We start from the raw sequence: 23279 nt of genomic DNA on the forward strand, positions 1-23279 counted from the left end.
ACCTAGGGCCCCTATGGAACCTCTATTTACAGGAAGTATCTGGGAATAATTTACCCTTTCCAGTAAATATCGTCCGTTGGAGTTTTCCTGAGAGAGGCCAGCGAAAACTTCCTAAACCTTTATTATACACAAATCACGCTTGCGTATGCTATATCCAGTGCTAATGATACCGTGATTTTATGCAAAGCTCGTAAAAAGGGTACCACGTTGCACTAAATATTGCACCCACGAATGCGCGGTCCAATCACACAGCGTATAGGTACTTGTTACTAATCCGCCGTACGACCAATGGAATCCAAACCTCAGCCGGAGCGTATAAAAAAAAAAAACTATATGGGTAAACCTCGCTGACCCCCTGGGCCGCGGTACTCTAAACCTCGCTGACCTTCTGGTCTGCGGTACTCTGCTACCTTGCTTCAAGCTAAATTAACATGAGTCAGCTGCCTCACGCCACGAGTCTCCACTCACTCGGTGTACCACTTCTACGGGATCCCGAATTCCTGGGGTCCACCACGTTCAATGTTACATTCGCTCACTCACGTTCGCTCACTCAAATACACTTTGGTTTTTCTGTACAGAAAATTAACTTTCAGATAAAACAGCTTTATTCCCAGAGGCAATACAGTAAAAAAGGTTTTATTTAAACTAAATCTTGGAAACTTAGCAATTTGTGCTAATGTAGCGTGGCTACTGTCCCGCCCCTAAACTAAACGATACTATTATGTAATTTGTACTTAGCGGTCGTACCCTTACGCACGTTGCGTAAACACGCGACCGTGCGTATGTCTTTACGTTGCTTCCGCAGTCCCGCACTTTGTCCGAGACACGTGTACAAAAACCGTACGTCCGCAATAGTACAAATCCCACACTTCTATAAATGTAAGCAATATTACCTATAATCGCTCACTTAACACAACATAGTTGTCTTTCTGTATAAACCTTTTTAACTAGGCCAGACTGTTTGTGTTTTACGTTTATTTCCTTAATATTTACTCTATATTTTAACTAAAAAGCAACAAATTTCTCCGGCCATTACACAGGTCTATAATGACTCTAGCAATAATCAATAATTTAAATAATATGATTCAGATTGGATAGCTATCTTGCAGAACATACGCTGATATAAATATACACATAATTATAATATTATATATATGTATCATTCACTTGTCTCCTATGAAACTCATTTACCCATTTAGTGCTTCTAATTTGCATATCAATGCTGTGTGCTTTTGACTGCCTGTTCAAGAGGGTTGTTCACTGCTAAGAAAAAGCAGTTACACAGGTTAATTTGCATTTCAATGGCTATCTTATAGTAAGCAGAGTTAGCTAAATCTTAGAGGTAAAAGAAAAACAAAAAAACTTTTTTTTTTATCTGTGTGTACTTCTTACATCAAGTATTCATCTTACTATTAACTTTTCACTAGGCCCAGCTGAAACTATTTATAATTAACTATGGCATGGGTTAAATAAATGCATTGGTAACTCATAATTGTGTTTCATGTGACCATGGAAAGCTGATTTTTATGCGCAGACTGAAAATCAGCCATTTAGAAAAATTACCTTCCCAAAATGGCCGCTGCTCCTCCCTCTTCCACATCCATGAGGGTTACACAAAATGGTGGACAGGCCATGTGGTTAGTCCAAAATGGAGGACAGACCATGCAGCTTCCTTTGTCACAAAGAAATCACACACCATGCAAGCACCTGAAGTTATTTTAGGCCTGAGTTAAAAATAAAAACTATATCAAAGCTATGCCGCAACTTTTAAATATACTTTTAAACCTACTTAACAGATAAACAATCCAATCTGAATCAAACACACTATGACTTATTTGAACCTTGTTTTGCAACAATAGAAATACATTTTAACATCTTAAATATTATGAGAAACGCATTGTCCCTTGAAATTTTCATATCAGTGTCTTACTAATAACACAACACAATACACGTGGATGTGATTCGTCAGCATTTTACGATGCGTCCATCATTAGCCGGCCAATCACAGCCGCATTTGTAATGTACAGTGCATCATTAATAACGTGATATCCCGTGAGAGCCCCCATTTGATCATGTCGATTTTATATTAAAACAGAAAGCTATACCTTTAAACACACTTTTACCATGGAGCCCCTGCGGCCGCTAGACTTAATATGCACTCTACGTACCTTTTACGCTATTTGCGTACAGAGTCCCGTACATTGTACGGACTTAGCGTACAAATGCCGTGCTGGGGGTACAAAGTACACGCAGTAATGTAATGATATTTACACTTTAAACCTTATGCAGCAATGCAATGCCATGATATTACACTTTAAACCTTATGCAGCAATGCAGTGTGATGCTATTACACTTTTAAACCTTATACAGCGCTGACGGTACAAAGTACCCACAGCGCGTACACACCCAATTGATACGTTTTTAAACCTTATACAGCTAAGCAATACAATAATGAAATACACTTTAAACCTTAGCAGGGAAAAGAGGACACAACACCGATTTGTAGTTGATCACTGGGTTCCAACACCACAGAGTAATATTTCTGAAAGGGGGTTAACAATACAATTTATGCACTACAATACAACAGAGTAAATGGCTACAGTCAATGTACATACGTGAGTGGATTCGCTTGCGCTACCCGGTCCGGTCCTCCGCCATCTGATAGATAGCGTTGTGAGCCTTCTGTCTGACCAAGCCTGCTGCAGGCTCTCTTTATTCACTTCATCCAAAACATAACACAATGGATACTGTAATCTCTTAGTCCATTGGACACAGGGATGGTAATTTACAGTACAGGAGAGGTCATAGGTCTGTTTGAATAGGTGGGCGATGTCTATTTTCACTACTCTAGTGGGTGGTCTCCTCTGGATTCCCGCCGCATACATAATGTACAATAAATACAGTTTATATCTATATTCTGCTCCTGCACATAACTATCCACAGGAACAAGCGATCTTCCTCAAACCAACACCGGAATGTTTCCCTTAAAATACCCTACAGCTGGATACCAAACACCACCTTGTAACCTTGTTCTGTCCCCTCCTATCCTGTAAAGGTGAATCCCTTTGTTCTGTTACCATTTAAACAGCTATAATTTTCTGATGTGGTACAGGGAGGCTATGTGTACATTGTGCACTATTTGGATTAAATATGTAATATTTTCTGGTGGCCCTCCATGCATACACAAACTCTGCCATAAATACCCATACCACGCGCAGGACCGCGGGAGCGACCATACGCAAAGTGCGTACATGTGCACGCACTGCAGAACAAGTGTACGCGCAGTGGGCATGTGTGCAGTTTATACGTGCTGTGTGTTCTGCAATATTTTTCGACTTTGACACATGTCTTTCTGCCCAAAGGAGTATCTTTGTCACCTCTGCCATTATTGCTCTGCTTTTTGTTCCACCTCGACGGTTTATGTAAGCTACTGCCGTTACACTGTCTGACTGGATCTGTATGGAACGACCTTGAAGAAGGCGTGCCGCTTGATGAAGACTGTTGTACACAGCTCTCAACTCCAGAATGTTTATGTGAAGGTGACTTTCTTAACTTGACCATCTTCCTTGGAAGCTTTCGCCTTGCGTGACTGCTCCCCATCCTCGGAGATTTGCATCCGTGGTCACCAGGATCCAGGCCTGAATCCCGAAACTGCGTCCCTCCAGGAGGTGAGAAATTTGTAGCCACCACAGGAGCGAAATTCTGGCTTTCGCTGAAAAGGTTATCCTTTGATCCATGTGGAGATGCGACCCGGATGACTTGTCCAGTAGGTCCCACTGGAAGACCCTGGCATGGAATCGGCCATATTGTAGCGCCTCGTAGGCTGCTACCATTTTTCTCAACAGGCGAATGCACAGATGAATTGATACTGTTCTTGGTCTCAAACGTTGTTTGACCATGCTCTGGTTTTTTAGAGCCTTTTCCACCGGTAAAAATACTCTCCGTGTCCAGTATCATTCCCAAAAATGATCATCTCATTGTCGGTTCCAACTGCGATTTTGGAAAGTTGATGATCCAACCGTGCTGTTGAAGCACCTTCGGGGACAATGCTATGTTCTGGAGTAGCTTGTCCCTGGATCTTGCTTTTATGAGGAGATCGTCCAAGTATGGAATTATGTTGACTCCTTGTTTGCAAAGGAGAACCATCATCTCCGCCATCACCTTGGTGAATATTCTCTGAACCGTGGAGAGCCTGAACGGTAATGTCTGGAATTGGTAGTGGCAATCCTGAACCGCAAACCTCAGGTATGATGTTGCGGTTAATGGGGACATGCAAGTAAGCATCCTTGATGTCCACCGACACCAGAAATTCCTTTTCTTCCAAGCTGGAAATCACCGCTCTCAAGGATTCCATCTTGAATTTGAACCTTTTCAAATAAAGATTCAGAGATTTTAGGTTTAAAATCGGTCTGACCGAGCCATCCGGCTTCGGCACCACAAACAGGCTTGAATAAAAACTTTGGTTTCTTTGTTCGGCAGGAACCAAGGCAATTATTTTGTCTTGATATAATTTGTGTATTGCGTTCAGGACATTTGTGCCGTCCTGAGCAGAAACTGGCAAGGCTGATTTGAAAAATAGGCATGGGGAAGGTCTTGAAATTCCAACCTGTAACCTTGGGATACAATCTGTAATATCCAAGGATCCAGGTCTGAGTGAAGCCAGACCTTGTAATATAATAGACATGCCCGCACCCAATCGCACTCCCGCAGAGGAGCCCCAGCGTCATGCTGTGGCTTTTGCAGAAGTAGTTGCTGACTTCTGCTCCTGGTAGCTTGACGGTGTTATACATTTTCTACCTTTTCCTCTCCCTTTTCCTGTGACAAAAGGGGTACTCTTAGCCTTTTTGTACTTGTTGGGCCGAAAGGACTGTATAGTATGAGAATGATATACTTTTTTTAATTTATTTTTTTATTTAGCCGGTGTAGTTGCCGACGGCAGAAATGCTGACTTGCAAGACGTATCATGGCATCTAGTTCCCAAAGAGGGCCTCACCATTGTAGGGGAGCACCCAACATTTATTTTGGATTCAGCGTCCGCATTCTATTTGCGGATCCAGAGCGCTCTGCGGCTGAAATCGCCATAGTAGAGGCCCTTGAGTCCTTCATAGACTCAACCAAGTAACCTGCAGAATCTTTATTTCTGCATATCATCTTTATCGACCGTGTCAATATTAACAATTAAATTGTCTGCCCACTTTTCCACTGCGTTACCTACCCACGCAGAAGCAATTGCGGGCCTGGGTAACGTACCCGTAGCAACATAGATGGACTCTAAAGTCGTCTCTAATTTGCGGTCAGCAGGTTCTTTTAATGAAGCGGACCCTGGGGCAGGTAAAATGATTTTCTTTGACAACCTGGGGGTGACTCCCACTTACGCCTATCCTCTTCAGGGAAAGGGTCCTTAGACGGAGGAAAAGTCACCACCTGGTTTTTTTTATTTAAGTTAAAATAATATTTTTCCTCAGGTGGAGGTGTTGTGTCAGTTCCAACACCTCTTTTATAGAGACTATCATACATTGAATGCTCTTAGCCAGTTTGGGATCTACCCCCCTCAAATCTCCAGTGTCGACTTCAGTGTCGGAATCTGTGTCAGTGTCCCTTTGCATAATTTGGGTCAGAGACCTGGGAACAGGAGGGGTCCCGAGTGGGTGACGTGGAGGAATCAGCAAACAGAGCATCCTTCACAGACTGTCTTGCTTTGTCTGTTGTTCAGACTCAGAGAATTTACATTTTACTCTGCAGCTTTCTCACCCACACAGGCTCAGAACACTCTTGTGCCTCCAAAATGGTTTCCTCTGGGGAAGAACTTTCTCTAGACATGTTACACACGTGTACAGTCACACCACTCACACACAAAGGGGAGCTATTGGGGACAGATCTACCTAAAGTCTGTCAGAGAGACCCAGAGGGGATTGCCAGTCCACACCACGCGCCCTATATGCATTACATACAATGAATATAAATATATACCAAAACAGCGCTTTTTTATCCGATGTGAAGCCCGCACACTTCAATAAATTATGTGCTCCCCTCCCCTTCTAGAACACCCTGGTACTTGTATCGGCGATGTGCGAGGAGAAGCAGCCTGTAGGATCAGCACTCCGGTGTCTCTGTGAGGAGAAAATAGCTCCAAATGAGCGTTACAAGTAATTCTGAGGTGAAGCCCCGCCCCCTGTAATGGCGCAGTTCAGCCACAGTAATATTTATACTGGCGGGGGTAGTGTACATTAGCGGCTCACATGTATGTACATTTTGCCAGTGAGTAAGGATTTATCATGTCCCTCAGAGCGCGCCCCGCACCCTGTGCTGAGAGACATGTTGCTGCGCAGCGTCCCGCGCTGCGCTGGTACCTTTATGCCACCATGATGACCGGAGGGCCCCTCTCTGCAGGTCTCCAGTTAATACTCACCAGCCTTCTGGCTCTGTTAGGGGGTGGCTGTTAGGGGGTGGCGGCAGTGCTGTGGGAGTGAGCAGCAGCCAGGCAAGGGCTGTGTTCAGTACCCTTCAGGAGCTAATGGTGTCCTGTCAGCGGAAGCAGAGCCATTAAACTAACTAAGAAGTTGGTTACTACTTCCCCCCCGAAGTCCCACGAAGCAGGGAAACTGTTGCCAGCAGCTTCCCTGTAAAATAAAAAACCTAACAAAGTCTTTTTCAGCAAAACTCAGTAGAGCTTCACTGATGTGCAGCCAGTCTCCCGATCCGGGCACATTTTCTAAACTGAGGTCTGGAGGAGGGGCATAGAGGGAGGAGCCAGTTCACACTGTTGAAAAGTCTTAAAGTGCCGAAGGCTCCTGCGGAACCGTCTATACCCCATGGTACTAAAATGGACCCAGCATCCTCTAGGACGTAAGAGAAACTACTTTAGCAACCTTCTGACGTTTAAACTTTCAAGTCAGAACTATCAGGTCTCTTAGATGTAACAGAAGGCTCAATGTCATCATCAATTTGGAGAATCAGCTTGATAGCCTCCACAAGGTCAGGAACACCAACCTGGGTTGTAGATTTCTCATCAGAAGCAACTGTATCAGTGTCTGACAGATCAGTATATTTCCCATATTAATCGGAAGAATTATCCAAAATATTAGTGGATTGAGAGGAAGAAATGGCCCGCTTAGATGACCCTTTGGCCCCAGAGGGACGTGCGGTGGACTTTTGTCTAACCAAAGTCTGATTTAATTGCTTTAACTGGGTAGACAAAGTATCCGCCCATGGCGAATTAACTACAGGGACAGTATGGGTCTGTAATGGCACAGGAGGCCCCACAGGGGGCGTGAGGTGCAATACCAGCATAGTCAGCATATTTGAAAAAGCTGCCCAAGGTGGGTCCTGATTGACCACAGGTGCCACAGACGGACTGGGAGATGTATGACCCCCAGCGCCTGAACCAGCAGTTAACACTTCCCTCACTGGTGTATCCGTGAAGACAGCACTGCATGATGCAGGAGCATCCGCGGATGTCCCGCCCTGTGTAGCAGACATTGTATGGGATGTAGCCTTAGGACGCAACAGTACAATATTGCCAGACAAACACAAAAACCAGCAAGTAATCCCGTGTCTTGTGACAGTAAATACAGAGCACAAACAAAGGATTTAAGTGGTGTGGGATGACTGAAAAACACAGTGAGAAACACAAACAGTATACCCTGTGTAATTATATTAGACCATGACGCACCTAGTTCCCCAGGGTACAGAATATAGTGATAGCAAATGTGTGGCACACAAGAATGGAATCCACACAGCAGCTACAGGCACACTCAGTCACAGGTACAATGCAGGAAATATTACATATAAACAATAAAACTGCACTGGACTAGTAATTGTATGTATGTATGTATGTATGTATGTATGTATGTATATAGATATAACAATGCACAGTAAACACTGGCTGTTTATCACAGAATACTTGTACTAAATATTCAGATAGGAGTACACTTGTTCTTAACTAACACTGTCTAAACTGACATTTAGAATACAGAGGAGACAGTGCCCAGCAGTCCCGAAGATCAACCCAGCTATGTAATGGCGCCAAAATCTCTTCAGGGAGTGAGGGAGAGAGAGATGCAGCTCCAGGGCGGGAACACCAGCAGTAGATGGCGCCCGCAGCTTGGGGAGGGGCTACAGGTCAGCACCTTGTCCCCTCTGCTGGACTTCACCACCGGGTACTGTGGAGCCTTTTACAAATGGATTTTAATAAATCCGACCTGTGCTCCTTACCCTGGTGGATATAGGGGGTAATTCCAAGTTGATCGCAGCCGGAATTCTGTTAGCAATTGGGCAAAACCATGTGCACTGCAGGGGAGGCAGATATAACATGTGCAGAGAGAGTTAGATTTGGGTGGGGTGTGTTTAATCTGCAATCTAATTTGCAGTGTGAAAATAAAGCAACCAGTATTTACCCTGCACAGAAATAAAATAACCCACCCAAATCTAACTCTCTCTGCACATGTTATATCTGCACACCTGCAGTGCACATGGTTTTGCCCAACAGCTAAAAAATTTCCTGCTGCGATCAACTTGGAATTACCCCCATAGTGGGGTCCCTGTGCAACACAGTGTCCCCGCCAGCGGTGCGGTCCGTCTCCTGGGACCACAACCAGATCGCGATTTATCTTACCTCCTCCCTTTAGTGCAGCCACACAATCCTGGAGAATGACAGCGGTGGTGTGCCTGAAAAACCGGTGTGTCTCCGCTGCAAGAACCCGGGAACCAGGCCGCGGGAGTATGCAGCGCCGCTGAGGGAGGTGATGGAGCCGCAGCACAGCATGTCATAAAGACATAGAAAATGCTGTGGCCCTTGAAGTCTTCTAAAAAGCTCTTTTCAGGGCTGCCTAGCGCAGCCCCACCTGTTAGTGACCTGCACTGCAGGCACCAACTTATAAATTGAGCTCCAGTGCCTGGAGGAAGGGCTATAGAGGAGGTGGTGCAGTGCATCCTGGGAAGTCAAAGCTTTAGCCTGTGAGTGCCTCGGATCAAGATCCAACTCTACACCCCGATGTTATTCCCTGTGGAATACCAGTGTAGCCCGCTGCAGAACAAAATAGGATTTTAATACTTACCGGTAAATCCTTTTCTCCTAGTCCGTAGAGGATGCTGGGGACTCCAAAAGGACCATGGGGTATAGACGGCATCCGCAGGAGACATGGGCACACTATAAGACTTTGAATGGGTGTGAACTGGCTCCTCCCTCTATGCCCCTCCTCCAGCCCTCAGTTATAGGAACTGTGCCCAGGGAGACGGACATTTCGAGGAAAAGGATTTTTGTTAACCAAGGGTGAGAAACACACCAGCCCACACCACAACACACCGTACAACATGGCTTTTAAGCAATACCAGTTAAAAGCATTAACGAAAAACAACAAGCTGAACATAACCGATACACAACCTCCGTGTAACAGAAGCAATAACTATCAATACCAGTGGCGTAACTACTGCCCCCGCAGTCCTCGCGGTAGCTTGGGGGCGAGGGGCTGCGGGGGCGCCACTGACTTAGAACAGATTGACATGCGGACGAGCGTCCGCATGTCAATCTGCGGTCTCCTCTCCCTCCCTGCTGTGTTGGAGGGACACGGAACGCAAATCGCGCGTCTCTCCTGTCCCTCCCTGGCTCTCCCCCGGCCGGTCTAAGGAAGTGCCGTTCGTGAGCCCTGATTGGCTCACGAACCGGCACTTCCTTTATTAGACCAGCCGGGGGGAGAGCCAGGAGGGACGCAGTAGAGACGCGCGATGCGCTCCGTGTCCCTCCAACACATGGGGGGGGGGGGGAAAGCAGGCACTGTGGGCATATACCTGGCACTGGGGGCATATACCTGGCACTGGGGGCATATACCTGGCACTGTGGGGGGCATATCTGGCACTGGGGGCATATACCTGGCACTGTGGGGGGAAGATCTGGCGCTGGGGGCATATACCTGGCACTGTGGGGGGCAGATCTGGCACTGGGGGCATATACCTGGCACTGTGGGGGGGAGATCTGGCACTGGGGGCATATACCTGGCACTGTGGGGGGGGGGGGGAGATCTGGCACTGGGGGCATATACCTGGCACTGTGGGGGGAAGATCTGGCACTGGGGGCATATACCTGGCACTGTGGGGGGAAGATCTGGCACTGGGGGCATATACCTGGCACTGTGGGGGCAGATCTGGCACTGGGGGCATATACCTGGCACTGTGGGGGCAGATCTGGCACTGGGGGCATATACCTGGCACTGTGGGGGCAGATCTGGCACTGGGAGCATATACCTGGCACTGTGGGGGGGAAGATCTGGCACTGGGGGCATATACCTGGCACTGTGGGGGCAGATCTGGCACTGGGGGCATATACCTGGCACTGTGGGGGCAGATCTGGCACTGGGGGCATATACCTGGCACTGTGGGGGCAGATCTGGCACTGGGGGCATATACCTGGCACTGTGGGGGGGAAGATCTGGCACTGGAGGCATATACCTGGCACTGTGGGGGCAGATCTGGCACTGGGGGCATATACCTGGCACTGTGGGGGCAGATCTGGCACTGGGGGCATATACCTGGCACTATGGGGGCAGATCTGGCACTGGGGGCATATACCTGGCACTGTGGGGGGGAAGATCTGGCACTGGAGGCATATACCTGGCACTGTGGGGGAATATCTGGCACTGGGGGCATATACCTGGCACTGTGGGGGAATATTTGGCACTGGGGGGAGCAGGCACTGAGGGGGCATATGTGGCACTGTGGGGGAATATTTGGCACTGGGGGGAGCAGGCACTGAGGGGGCATATGTGGCACTGGGGGGGGGGGGTATATGTGGCACTGGGGGCATGTACCTGGCACTGTGGGGGAATATCTGGCACTAGGGGCATATACCTGGCACTGTGGGGGAATATCTGGCACTGGGGGCATATGTGGCACTGGGAGCATGGCCCTAGCAACAAGCACTACCCCCTAGCAACGAGCATGACACCCAGTGCATGAAACCCCTGGCAACGAGCATGACACCCTGAGCATGGAAACCCCTGGCACCGTGCATGGAACCAAGAGCATGAAACCCCTGGCAACGAGCAGGTAATTTAAAAGTAATTAGAAGCCTTACTGTAGAACTTAATGTGTAATGGGCATTACGGTGTGTGTCATAATGTATCAGGCATTACGGTGTGTTGTATACTATATCACGGGCATTGTGGTATGTGGTATAATGTCTCAGGATCATTGTGGTGTGTGTCATACTGTGTCACAGACATTGTATGTGCTATAATGTATCAGGGGCATTGCAGTGTGTAGCATAATGTAGAACGGGCGTTGCGATTCCTGTCATAATGTGTCACAGGCATTACGGTGTGTGGCATAATGTGTCACAGGCATTACGGTGTGTGGCATAATGTGTCACAGGCATTACGGTGTGTGGCATAATGTGTCGGGGGCATTATGGTGTGTGCATATTGTGTCATGTGCATTATTGTGTGTGGAATAATGTCTAAGGGCCATTGCAGTATGTGGAATAATGTATACTGGGCATTACTATAAGGAGGAAAAATTACAAATAATGTAAGGGGCATGAATCAGGATTATTTTTCTTTCCTGTGGTGGCCAACGTCTGGGCGTGCAGGTTGCAAAACTGGGGTATAAGGTAGTCTTCTCCTGCAATGCCACGCCCTCCACGCAAAGCCACGCCCATATCGACAAAGCCAAACCCCCTTTTTGCCGGCGCGCGCATTTTTCTACCTTTGCTAGTGCCAATTACGGGGGGTATGGGGGGGGAGAAAAATTTCTAGTTACGCCACTGATCAATACTACTGCAAAAACAGTCCGCACAGGGACGGGCGCCCAGCATCCTCTACGGACTAGGAGAAAAGGATTTACCGGTAGGTATTAAAATCCTATTTTCTGTTACGCCCTAGAGGATGCTGGGGACTCCAAAAGGACCATGGGGTCTATACCAAAGCTACAGACCGGGCGGGAGAGTGCGGACGACTCTGCAGCACCGATTGAGTAAACATGAGGTCCTCATCAGCCAGGGTATCAAACTTGTAGAACTTAGCAAAAGTGTTTGAACCCGACCACGTAGCCGCTCGGCAAAGTTGAAGCGCCGAAACTCCTCGGGCAGCCGCCCAAGATGAGCCCACCTTCCTAGTAGAATGGGCTTTCACAGACTTCGGCAACGGCAATCCAGCCGTAGAATGAGCATGCCGATTCGTATTACAGATCCAGCGGGCAATAGTCTGCTTGGAAGCAGGAGCCCCAATTTTGTTGGGAGCATATAGCACGAACAGAGCCTCTGATTTCCTAATTTGAGCCGTTCTGGCGACATAAATTTTCAAAGCTCTGACTACATCGAGAGATTTTGAAACGGCCAAGGTATCCGTAGCCACAGGTACCACAATAGGTTGGTTTATGTGAAATGAAGAAACCAGCTTCGGCAGAAATGGTTGACGAGTTCTCAATTACGCTCTATCCACATGGAAAATCAAATAGGGGCTCTTGTGAGACAAAGCCGCCAATTCCGACACCCGTCTTGCGGACGCCAAGGCCAAAAGCATGACCACCTTCCAAGTGAGAAATTTCAACTCAACCTTTCGCAAAGGTTCAAACCAGTGAGACATAAGAAATTGCAACACCACGTCAAGATCCCACGGTGCCACGGGTGGCACAAATGGAGGATGTATGTGCAGTACTCCCTTCACGAAAGTCTGAACCTCTGGAAGGGCGGACAATTCTTTTTGAAAGAAAATAGATAAAGCCTAAATCTGCAATTTAATGGAACCTAATTTCAGGCCCGCATCCACACCTGCCTGCAAAAAATGGAGGAAACGACCCAGCTGAAACTCCTCCGTAGGAGCCTTCTTGGGTTCATACCAAGACACATACTTTCTCCAAATGCGGTGATAATGCTTCGCCGTGACCTCCTTTCTAGCCTTAAGGAGAGTGGGGATGACTTCCCCGGGAATACCCTTTCGAGCTAGGATTTGGCGTTCAACCTCCACGCCGTCAAACGCAACCGCGGTAAGTCCTGGAAGACACACGGCCCCTGCAGTAACAGATCTTCTCTGAGAGGAAGAGGCCAGGGATATTCTATGAGCAATTCCTGAAGATCCGGATACCAGGCCCTCCGTGGCCAATCTGGAACAATGAGTACCGCCTGAACCCTTGTTCTTCTTATGATCCTTATCACTTTTGGAATGAGTGGAAGTGGAGAGAACACATATACCGACTGAAACACCCACGGAGTCACCAGGGCGTCCACTGCACTGGCTTGAGGGTCCCTTGACCTGGAACAATATCTCTGACGCTTCTTGTTGAGGCGAGACGCCATCATGTCTATTTGAGGAATTCCCCAACGACTTGTCACTTCTGCAAACACCTCTTGATGAAGACCCCACTCTCCTGGATGGAGATCGTGTCTGCTGAGGAAATCTGTTTCCCAGTTGTCCACGCCCGGGAGGTAGACCGCAGACAGAGCGCTTACATGTTTTTCTGCCCAGCGGAGAACTTTTGTGGCCATTGCCGCTCTGCTCTTTGTTCCGCCCTGGTGGTTTATGTACGCGACCGCTGTTACGTTGTCCGACTGAATCAGGCAGGTAGACCTTGAAGAAAGTGTTCCGCTTGCAGAAGGCCATTGTAGATAGCTCTTAAATCCAGAACGTTTATGTACAGACAAGCTTCCTGGCTTGACCATTTTCCCTGAAAATTTTGTCCCTGTGTGACTGCTCCCCAGCCTCAGAGACTTGCATCCGTGGTCACCAGGACCCAATCTTGGATCCCGAACCTGCGTCCCTCTAGGAGGGGAGAACTTTGAAGCCACCACAGGAGAGATATTCTGGTCCTGGAAGATAAACTTATTTTCCAGTGCATGTGCAGGCGAGTTCGGACCATTTGTCCAACAGGTCCCACTGAAATACCCGGGCATGAAACCTGCCAAACGGAATTGCTTCGTAAACTGCAACCATCTTCCCCACCACCCAAGTGCATTGATGGATCGACACTCTTGCCGGTTTCAGAATCTCCTTGACCATGGTCCGGATTTCCAGAGCGTTTTCCGCTGGGAGAAACACTCTGCAGTTCCATGTCCAGGATCATGCCCAAGAAAGACAGCCGAGTTGTCGGAATCAACTGCGACTTTGGCAAATTTAGAATCCAACCATGTTGTTGCAGAACTGTCAGGGAGAGTGCCACGCTTCTTAGCAACTGCTCCTTAGATCTCGCCTTTATCAGGAGATCATCCAAGTACGAGATAATTGTGACGTCCTGCTTTCGTAGGAGCACCATCATTTCCGCCATTACTTTGGTGAAGATCCTCGGGGCCGTGGAACGACCAAACGACAACGTCTGAAATTGGTAATGACAATCCTGAACCGCAAACCTCAGGAAAGCTTGATGTGGAGGATATATTGAGACATGTAAGTAGGCATCTTTTATGTCGACTGACGACATAAAATCCCCCCTTCCAGACTGGAGATCACTGCCCGAAGAGATTCCATCTTGAACATGAAAGTTTTCAAATACAGATTGAGGGATTATAGGTTCAGGATCGGTCTGACCGAGTCATCCGGCTTTGGTATGACAAAAAGGCTCGAATAAAACCCTTCTCGCCGTTGAGACGGGGGTACCGTGACCATGACACGCTGTTGACACAGCTTTTGTATCGCAGCACGCACTACTTCCCTTTCTGGGATAGAAACTGGCAAGGCCGATTTGAAAAATTGGTGGGGGGGCACCTCCTGAAACTCCAGTTTGTACCCTTGGGACACTATGTCTAACACCCAAGGATCCAGGCCCGAGTGAAACCAGACCTGACCGAAGAGCCGGAGACGCGCCCCCACCGATACGGACTCCCGTAGAGGAGCCCCAAGCATCATGCGGTGGACTTGCCAGAAGCCATGGAGGACTTCTGCTCCTGGGAGATTGACACACCAGGAGACCTTTTTCCCCGTCCTCTACCCTTTGAGGCAAGGAAGGACGACCCTCTTCCTTTTTTGTATTTATTAGGCCGAAAGGACTGCATCTGATAATGCGGCGTCTTTTCTGTTGTGCAGGAACATAAGGAAGAAATTATGACTTACCCGCTGTAGCAGTAGACACCAGATCTAGGCCGTCACCAAACAAGACCCTACCTTTATAAGGGAGAGCTTCCATAGCTTTCTTAGAGTCGGCATCAGCATTCCATTGATGAATCCACAGCGCTCTCCTGGCCGAGAATGCCATGGCATTGGCCCTTGATCCCAAACGGCCAATATCCCTTGCCGCATCCTTTAGGTAAGCTGCAGCATCCCTGATATAACCGAGAGTCAAAAGAATGCTATCCCTATCCAGGGTATCCATGACAGATGCCACATTATCTGCCCACTTGCCAATAGCACTACTCACCCATGCCGACGCCACAGTAGGTCTGAGAAACGCACCCGTAGTGACATAAATGGATTGTTTCCTGCTTACGATTCGCAGGGTCATTTAGGGCAGCAGTGTCAGGAGACGGTAGCGCCACCTACTTGGACAGTCGTGATAGAGCCTTGTCCACATTGGGAGATGACTCCCACTTTTACCTGTCATCAGGGGGGAAAGGATATGCCCTTAGAATTCTCTAGGGAATCTGACACCTTTTCTCAGGATTTTCCCAAGCTTTATCTCAAAGAGTGTTCAGCTCATGAGAGGGGAAAAACGTCACCTCAGGCTTTTTTCCCTTATACAAACAAACCCTCGTATCAGGAACAGTAGGTACTTCTGAAATATGTAAAACATCTTTAATTGCCACAATCATGTACTGAATACTCTTAACCAGTTTTGGATTTAAACTGGCCTCACTATAGTCGACACTGGAATCAGAGTCCGTGTCGGTATCAGTATCCGCCATCTGGGTAAATTAACGCTTTTGGGTCCCTGAGGGGGCCTGTACCTGAGACAAGGCGTCCTCCATGGATTTTCTCCACGTTTGTGTCTGAGAATCAGATTTATCCAGCCTTTTAGTCAATAACGCCACATTTGCATTCAATGTACTCAACATATCCACCCAATCAGCAGTCGGCGGTGCCGACAGTCACTCCCAGCGCCTTATCTGCCCCCACTACAACTTCCTCCGGGGAGGAGCACTCAGCCTCAGACATGTCGACACACACGTACCGACACACACAAACACACTGGCTATAGGGGACAGACCCACAGGAAAGCCTGTCAGAGGAACACGGAGGGCGTTTACCAACCCACACCCCAGCGCCTATCCCAGTACAGAGAGCAAATACACACTGCCTCAGATGTCTGCGCTGTTATTATTAATGGGTTAATAGCACCAAATTACTGTGCGCCCCCCCCCGGTTTTGTTCCCTATTACTTGTGCAGGAGAGTGGAGGTCCGGGCCAGCGTCTCTGCATCCTGTGAAGAGAAAATGGCGCTGGTAAGCTGTGAGGGCTAAGCCACGCCCCCTCACCGGCGCGCTGTAGTCCCGCTCAAATTTTAAATATTTATACTGGTGGGGGCTATATCTAGTGCCTAGGCACTTTTGGCATATATAATTTTGTCAGATCTATTTCCAAACTCCAGTAATCATGCTGCCCAGGGCGCCCCCTCCGCTGCGCCCTGCAAGTGCCGCCAGAAGTGTGTGTGGGAGCATGGCGCGCAGCACGACCGCTGCACGGTACCTCATTACTAAAGTCTTCTGCCATCACTGAAGTCTCCTGATCTTCTGTGTACTCACCCGGCTTCTTTCTTCTGGCTCTGTGAGGGGGTTGACCGCGCGGCTCCGGGAACAAGCAGCTAGGCGCACCAAGTGATCAAACCCTCTGGAGCTAATGGTGTCCAGTAGCCTAAGAAGTAGAGCCTTTGAACTCAGAAGAAGTAGGTCTGCTTCTCTCCCCTCACTCCCCCGAAGCAGGGAGCCTGTAGAAAGCAGGTCTCCCTGAAAATAAAAAAACTAACATAAAGGGCCATATTCAATTAGCAGTGATAACGGACTTTTCACGTGAAAAGTCCGGTTTTCGGGTGAAAAACCGGACTTTTCACGTGAAATGCAATTACAGCCTATTCAATTATCCTGGAAAATTTATCGGTGATCATGTTTTCACTAATTTCACTTCACCTTCTCTGAAGCAGGTGAAAAGTTGGGAAAAGTCACTATTTTAAGGTAAAAATGTTTGGATATGGTACAGAACTCCTGGGACACCCCCCTTTATGACTAATTAGGCAAGTTGAAGTTTTTAATTATTTTTAATTGGCCAATAATGACATGTCATTTTTGGGGTGAAAAAGTAAAAAGTGATGGAAATTGGGGTTCAAGGTATGGGACAGGTATATTGGGGTGCTTTATGAGTGGGACAGGTGTTTTTTAGGCTTGCAGATGGGAGTAATCGGTCTGTTTCCACTTTTTTTTTTAAGTACCCTAAAATGACCCAAATATATACTTATACCCATTTTCATGTACCCCAAATTTAGTGAGAGCATTTATTTTGCTCAAAAAAACTTGCTTTCTATCATTTTTTTGCATTTAAAAAAAAAAAGCATATAACCGCCATTTCACACAATTTAAGTCCCCAAAAACTCTCTAATGTGATCTCTAACACACTTCTCTTCTGTTTTCCTATGTTAGTTTAGCATTTTTTGGGGTACAGGCTGATTTCCCCATTTTCACCTGCACTTTTCACTGCAAGAATTTTCACGTGAAACCCGGTCGGAATTGAATAGGTCGAAAAATGGAGCGTTTTCGCTGCAATTTTCGGCCGATTGCCGCGAAAAATTTTCGGGCGAAAAATTGCAGCGAATTTGCGGATAATTGAATACCCTAGAAAGTCTTTTCAGAGAAACTCAGGAGAGCTCCCCTAGTGTGTGTCCAGTCTCTCTGGGCACAGAATCTAACTGAGGTCTGGAGGAGGGGCATAGAGGGAGGAGCCAGTTCACACCCATTCAAAGTCTTATAGTGTGCCCATGTCTCCTGCGGATCCAGTCTATACCCCATGGTCCTTTTGGAGTCCCCAGCATCCTCTAGGACGTAAGAGAAAAGGTACTGTAGCTGCCAAAAACGTACAGTTGGAGGGTATGATATTCATATATGGGACTGGGAGCACAAACAATGGTTTGTCAGCTGCACGTATCGCAGCTACACTGCAGGACATGTGTCTATTATGTCTAGCAAGGGAGAACTACATAATGCAATCTACTACAACTGATGTTAGCAACTATGCACATACTTGGCTGAGAGACATTTATACAATAATCTCTTTTACTAACTATATATCTCAAAATCAAATATATGTGATCTGTCACAATTCAGTGCATAAGAAGCCAAACCACAGCACACACTCACACCTCACTGCAGCAGCAGCTTCCTGTATGCGAGTCCTCGAACACCCTCAGCAGCGCACATGCGCCGACGAGGCGCAGTCCATTCACGCATGGTAGATGCTAGAATCCAGTGGCCTAAAAGACCTCTGACGTCAGGGGGAGGTGCCACAACACCAGAGGGAGGAGCTAGGGCAGCGGGCTAGTTCTTGTAGGTTGATTCTATTTCGGAGTGGGAGAAGGGACCTTCTGACGTATCTAGGGGAGGAGACACGTCACCAGGGGGAGGAGCTACGGGCGAACAGGGTACCCGAAAAGTGCGCTCGCCACGCTTTGGGCTCGGTGGCTCGCCACCTGATTACTAAAGATGATAGTTGGTGGTGTGGATAGCAGAGGAATTATCCCGCTAGCTTAGCTCCTCCCCCTTACGGAAAAGGTCCCTTAGCCCACTTGATTCTAGCATCTACCGTTCTTTCTAGCGTCCACGCCACTAACTACTACCGTGGCGAGCGTACATTTCGGGTACCACTATTCGGGAATGGCTCCTCCTCCTAGTGACGTGACTCCTCCTGGTGACGTCATAGGTCCCTTACCCAACTTGGATTTTTCACGCTTAGTGGTAGAACACGGCAGTTTTAGGAGTTGGAAGGATTTCCCAAAATATCGCTAATGGAATGCGACCTATATTTCTAAAGATAATTTATTATATATATTTTTTTCTAGGTAAGCTTGTTTAGACTTATGATACTGAAAGCTAAAATAACGTGGTAAGTGTGTCAGCTTTGAGGCTCAGAACGAAGTGTTGGAAGAATTGCGGCAGTGCAGTTAGAACGTGCACGTATCTCTGTTTTAAAAGGATTTATTTTACTGCATACAATAAGGAATTGGGTGAAAAACGGAACGGTCCTGAGCAGCCTCTCCGTGCTGCAACCTCTGGTGCTGGCTGTGCCCGCCCTGCCACGTGCTCTGCTCTGTGGCAGCTAGGGATAGATCAAACCATCAATGGCTAGGACCTAGCGCAGAATGTTTTAACCATCGATGGCGGATGTACAGAGGGGTTTAGATGGATACCATTTGCACTACGCTGCAGCGTAGCTCACAAACTTGTTAGGTGAATTAGTAGTGTGCCTGTGTGTGTTCAGTCACACTGTAACAGATTTCATGATCAGCCAGGACTCATCAGCTCTGCCCCACCCCCTCTCCCCGCCCACTTTTTCTATTTTTAGATGCAGGAAAGACTGCTACTTGCGTCTTGCCCTATGTGGGGGCGTGTCTGAACGCGTCAGCCTTTCAGGGAGGAGTCTCAGGGGGAGATGTAGTAAGCCTGAAAAGTGATAAAAATCACTGTGATAAAGCACCAGTCAATCGGCTCCTAACTGCCATGTTACAGGCTGTGTTTGAAAAATGACAGTTAGGAGCCGATTGGCTGGTACTTTATCACTGTGATATATATCACTTTTCAGGCTTAGTACATCTGGCCCTCAATGACTAGACTCCTCACTCTCAGTTGCCGTGCAGTGTATACACAAAATGGCTGCGATGGTTGCCAGAGTGACTGGCTTTGCAATGCTAAGTTGGATGCAGGCAATGTGTTGTTTTGCCAGCCGGTATACTGTTTAATGGATGTAGTATGGGGGTCATTCCGACCAGCTCGCTGCAGTTGTTCGCAGCGCTTGGGTCGGAACTGCACCGGCACATGCCGGACGGCCGAAAGTCGTTCCCTAGCGATCGCCTCCGCCTGATTGACAGGTAGTCGCAGGAGGTGTTTTGGGGGCGTGGTCCGGCCAACGCAGGCATGGCCAGACCGTGTGGAGGGCAGGCTGCAGCGGCTGTGTGACGTCACACGCAGCCGCTGTGACCAGGGGCAGCAACGAGTAAGTCCCGGTCAGCCGAAGGAGCTGCGCTGGCCGGGAGGTACTCATCAAGTACAAAAACATTGTCACTGTGCGATGCTTTTGTACTTGTGCGGAGGGACAGACATACGGGGCGGACTAGCCCTGTGCTGGGCATCCCCCCACATGTCTGGGAACATGGTCATAGCTGTGCTAAATTTAGCACAGCTACAATCAACTCGGAATGACCCCCTATGTACAGCTTTCCTATGCTGTACGGCATACGCTGCAGACTCAAAAGTCGCCGCTGCCCACTGGTGCTGAAAGTGCCAGCGCATGCACAAGCATGATTTAAAGCAGTGGTCCTCAGCAGTGCACACAGCAGCCAGCCGCCGGGGGAGCCATGCTGCGCCTACGTAGAGAACACGTTCTCCAGCAAAGCTTTGCATGTGTGGCTATTTGATAGCCGGAACCATCTATGGTATATAGAATATTTTCTAACCATTTACAGTTCCAGCTAAAATACTCATCAATTGGGGGTATATTTTCAATGGTTGGTTTTGACATACCCAGTCCCCGTCATCGCAGTGTTGAGAATCCCGACCACAGGATGCTTGGCGTCGGAATGCCGGCAGGAGGGCAAGCACGGGCACTATGGTGCGCCACGCTCTTTAGTCTCCCTGCAGGGGTGTCGTGGACACCCCAAGAGGGACAACAGGTGTCAGTATCCTGGTGCCGGTATCCTGAGCGTCAGGATTTCAACAGCCGGGATATTGAATGCATCCCTATTTTCAATATAGTATTACATATAATTTATTACCTCTTGTCCATTACTCCTTGCCCATGTGTGGCTGTTCAGCAGCTACAGGTGGAAAGCGCTAATGTAAAAGGTTCCTGTACTATGAGGGAGGCCTATGCATCCTGACTACAATTTAATTATATGCCTTAGGGACTGGTTGAGTGATCCCTCTGGGTACTCAGGGGCAGATGTATTAAACCTGGAGAAGTGATAAAGCAGTGATAACTGGAAGGTGATAACGCACCAGCCAATCAGCTCCTAACTGTCATTTTTAAAAACTGTAATGATTGGCTGGTGCGTTATCACCTTCCACTTATCACTGCTTTATCACTTCTCCAGTCTAAATACATCTGCTCCTCAGGATGTCCAGTGTAATCACACTGCAGAGGCCAGTATATCTGCGTCAGAAGAAACAGACTATGACCTCTGCACGCTTGCAAAACAGGCCTGACAATACCCTGGTTTCACAAACCCTCCTCGTTTCCCACCGAAACATCCAGGGCACTGCAAGTGATCTCGAGTAATGACATCTGCACGTACACAGATCTCACACCATCCGTGATATACATAAAGATTCGGTTTATGTACATCTCTGAATTAGGGCCAGATTGCTGCTACTGGTATATTGATTCCATTGTTGGCATTGGTTATCTACATTTTTGTTTACCTGTCATCTCAGCTCATAAGCAACGGTTTTGCCATAGAGACTATGGGCAGTATCTAATTAGCCGCAGTAACTGATCAATACAGCTTAGCTATAATAAATAGTGAAGTTTAGTAATGTATTGATAAATGCATGTACCCGCAGCCCCACGGCAAGGGACTCCACTCTGCTGCAGTACCTAACACTATAGGAGTTCAAACCTACAGCACGGGATCCCCCAAACCACCACAGCCAAGCGACCCCAGGGCATCACAAGGAATGATTATGTGTAGTGAAAAGGAATAGGTGAGAAAAAAGGTGTTATGGGGGAAATTAATATACGTGAAAAAGATGTGACATGTCTAATAAACAAACAGTGAAAGTGCCAAATTAAAAGTAATGCTGCGATGCCTTGTTGTCGCCTAGCCACGGCAGTCCAGGAGGCCCCGCACCCCAGGAGTCACCCCATTTCCACAAGAAGTCATAATAGGCCTAAGGAAAATCCCTGCCATGACAAATAGGCCATGAAGCACAGTATTAAATTGCTGGCACTTCTCCAGCACCAGTATAACCCCACGTTTTCACCAAAGGGTGAAGGTCATTAGCCACACATATGAATAAATTATAATTCATGGTTTTGTTTTTCTTACCAATACATTGTATTTCATTTATAGTTGCTTGCATAAAAATAGGATTTTAATTACCTACCGGTAAATCCTTTTCTCGTAGTCCGTAAAGGAAGCTGGGGTCCACATTAGTACCATGGGGTATAGACGGGTCCACTAGGAACCACTGCCACTTTAAGGGGTATATTCAATAGGAGTCGGATCCATTCCGACATGCAGTTGTCGGAATGGATCCGACAACCCCTATTCAATGGACGGCCAAATCCGACTGTCGGATTTGGCCATCCTATCAGGCCGCTGCTGTCAGCGGCTGCGCTGACAGCAGCGGCTCGGGGAGCAGAGAGCGGCGGCCGTGAGCGGGAGGGGCTGGCTGCTGGGGACATGTGTGGAGCGGCAGCAGAGAGAGGTGCTGCGGGCAGCGGCGCTGCAGGGAGAGAGGTGCGCTGGCCGGGGAGGGCCAGGCACCTCTCTCCCTGCAACACCTCCCCCTGCTGCCGCAGACATGTCCCCCGCAGCCAGCTCCCCCCGCCAGCCGTCAATCAATGCTCCCCCTGCCGCCAGCAGCACCACTAGTTTCATCATCTCAGTCCGACTTTTTTTAAAGTCGGATTGAGATTGTTGGAAACGGGGCTAAAACCTGTCAGGTTTGGCCCCGCTTCCAACAATGCACGCTGATCAGCGTGCATTCCGACAACATTCGACTTGTCGGAATAAATGGGGCACTAATGAATTGGTCGGAACCCCTTCCGCCTAAAACTGTCGGAAGCTGCCGTCTTTCCGACAAGACTGCAGCTTCCAACAGTTATTGAATATACCCCTAAGAGTTTAATAGTGTGGGCTGGCTCCTCCCTCTATGCCCCTCCTACCAGACTCAGTCTAGAAACTGTGCCTGAGGAGACGGACATACTTCGAGAGAAGGAATTTACACAGATAGTGGCGAGATTCACACCAGCTCACACAACAAGGCAAACCAAGCTAACTAGCTTAAAACTCAGCAACAGCTGAATAACATTACTGAATCAAGTAACAACGCAGTACTTAACCAAGAACAAAGCAGTACTGACCAAGTAACAACTGCAGGATAACGAAGCGCTGGGCGGGCGCCCAGCATCCTCTACGGACTACGAGAAAAGGATTTACAGATA

General features: G+C 47.9%; 1 protein-coding gene across 3 annotated transcripts in view; it reads right to left on the reverse strand.

Moving 5' to 3' along the window:
• ERMARD (ER membrane associated RNA degradation) overlaps nucleotides 1–18362 on the reverse strand; it is a 433930-nt gene extending 415568 nt beyond the window's left edge. Inside the window, exon 1 of one of the 3 annotated variants that reach the window (XR_010176102.1) lies at nucleotides 18262–18362. The gene's annotated coding sequence lies outside the window, so the exon portion shown is untranslated. The remainder of the gene's footprint in view (nucleotides 1–18261) is intronic. The other 2 variants (XM_063917638.1, XM_063917637.1) reach the window with 2 other exon arrangements.
• Nucleotides 18363–23279: the final 4917 nt, after the last annotated feature.

Source organism: Pseudophryne corroboree, chromosome 4 (genome assembly GCF_028390025.1).
Source record: "Pseudophryne corroboree isolate aPseCor3 chromosome 4, aPseCor3.hap2, whole genome shotgun sequence".
Taxonomy (NCBI): Eukaryota; Metazoa; Chordata; class Amphibia; order Anura; family Myobatrachidae; genus Pseudophryne; species Pseudophryne corroboree.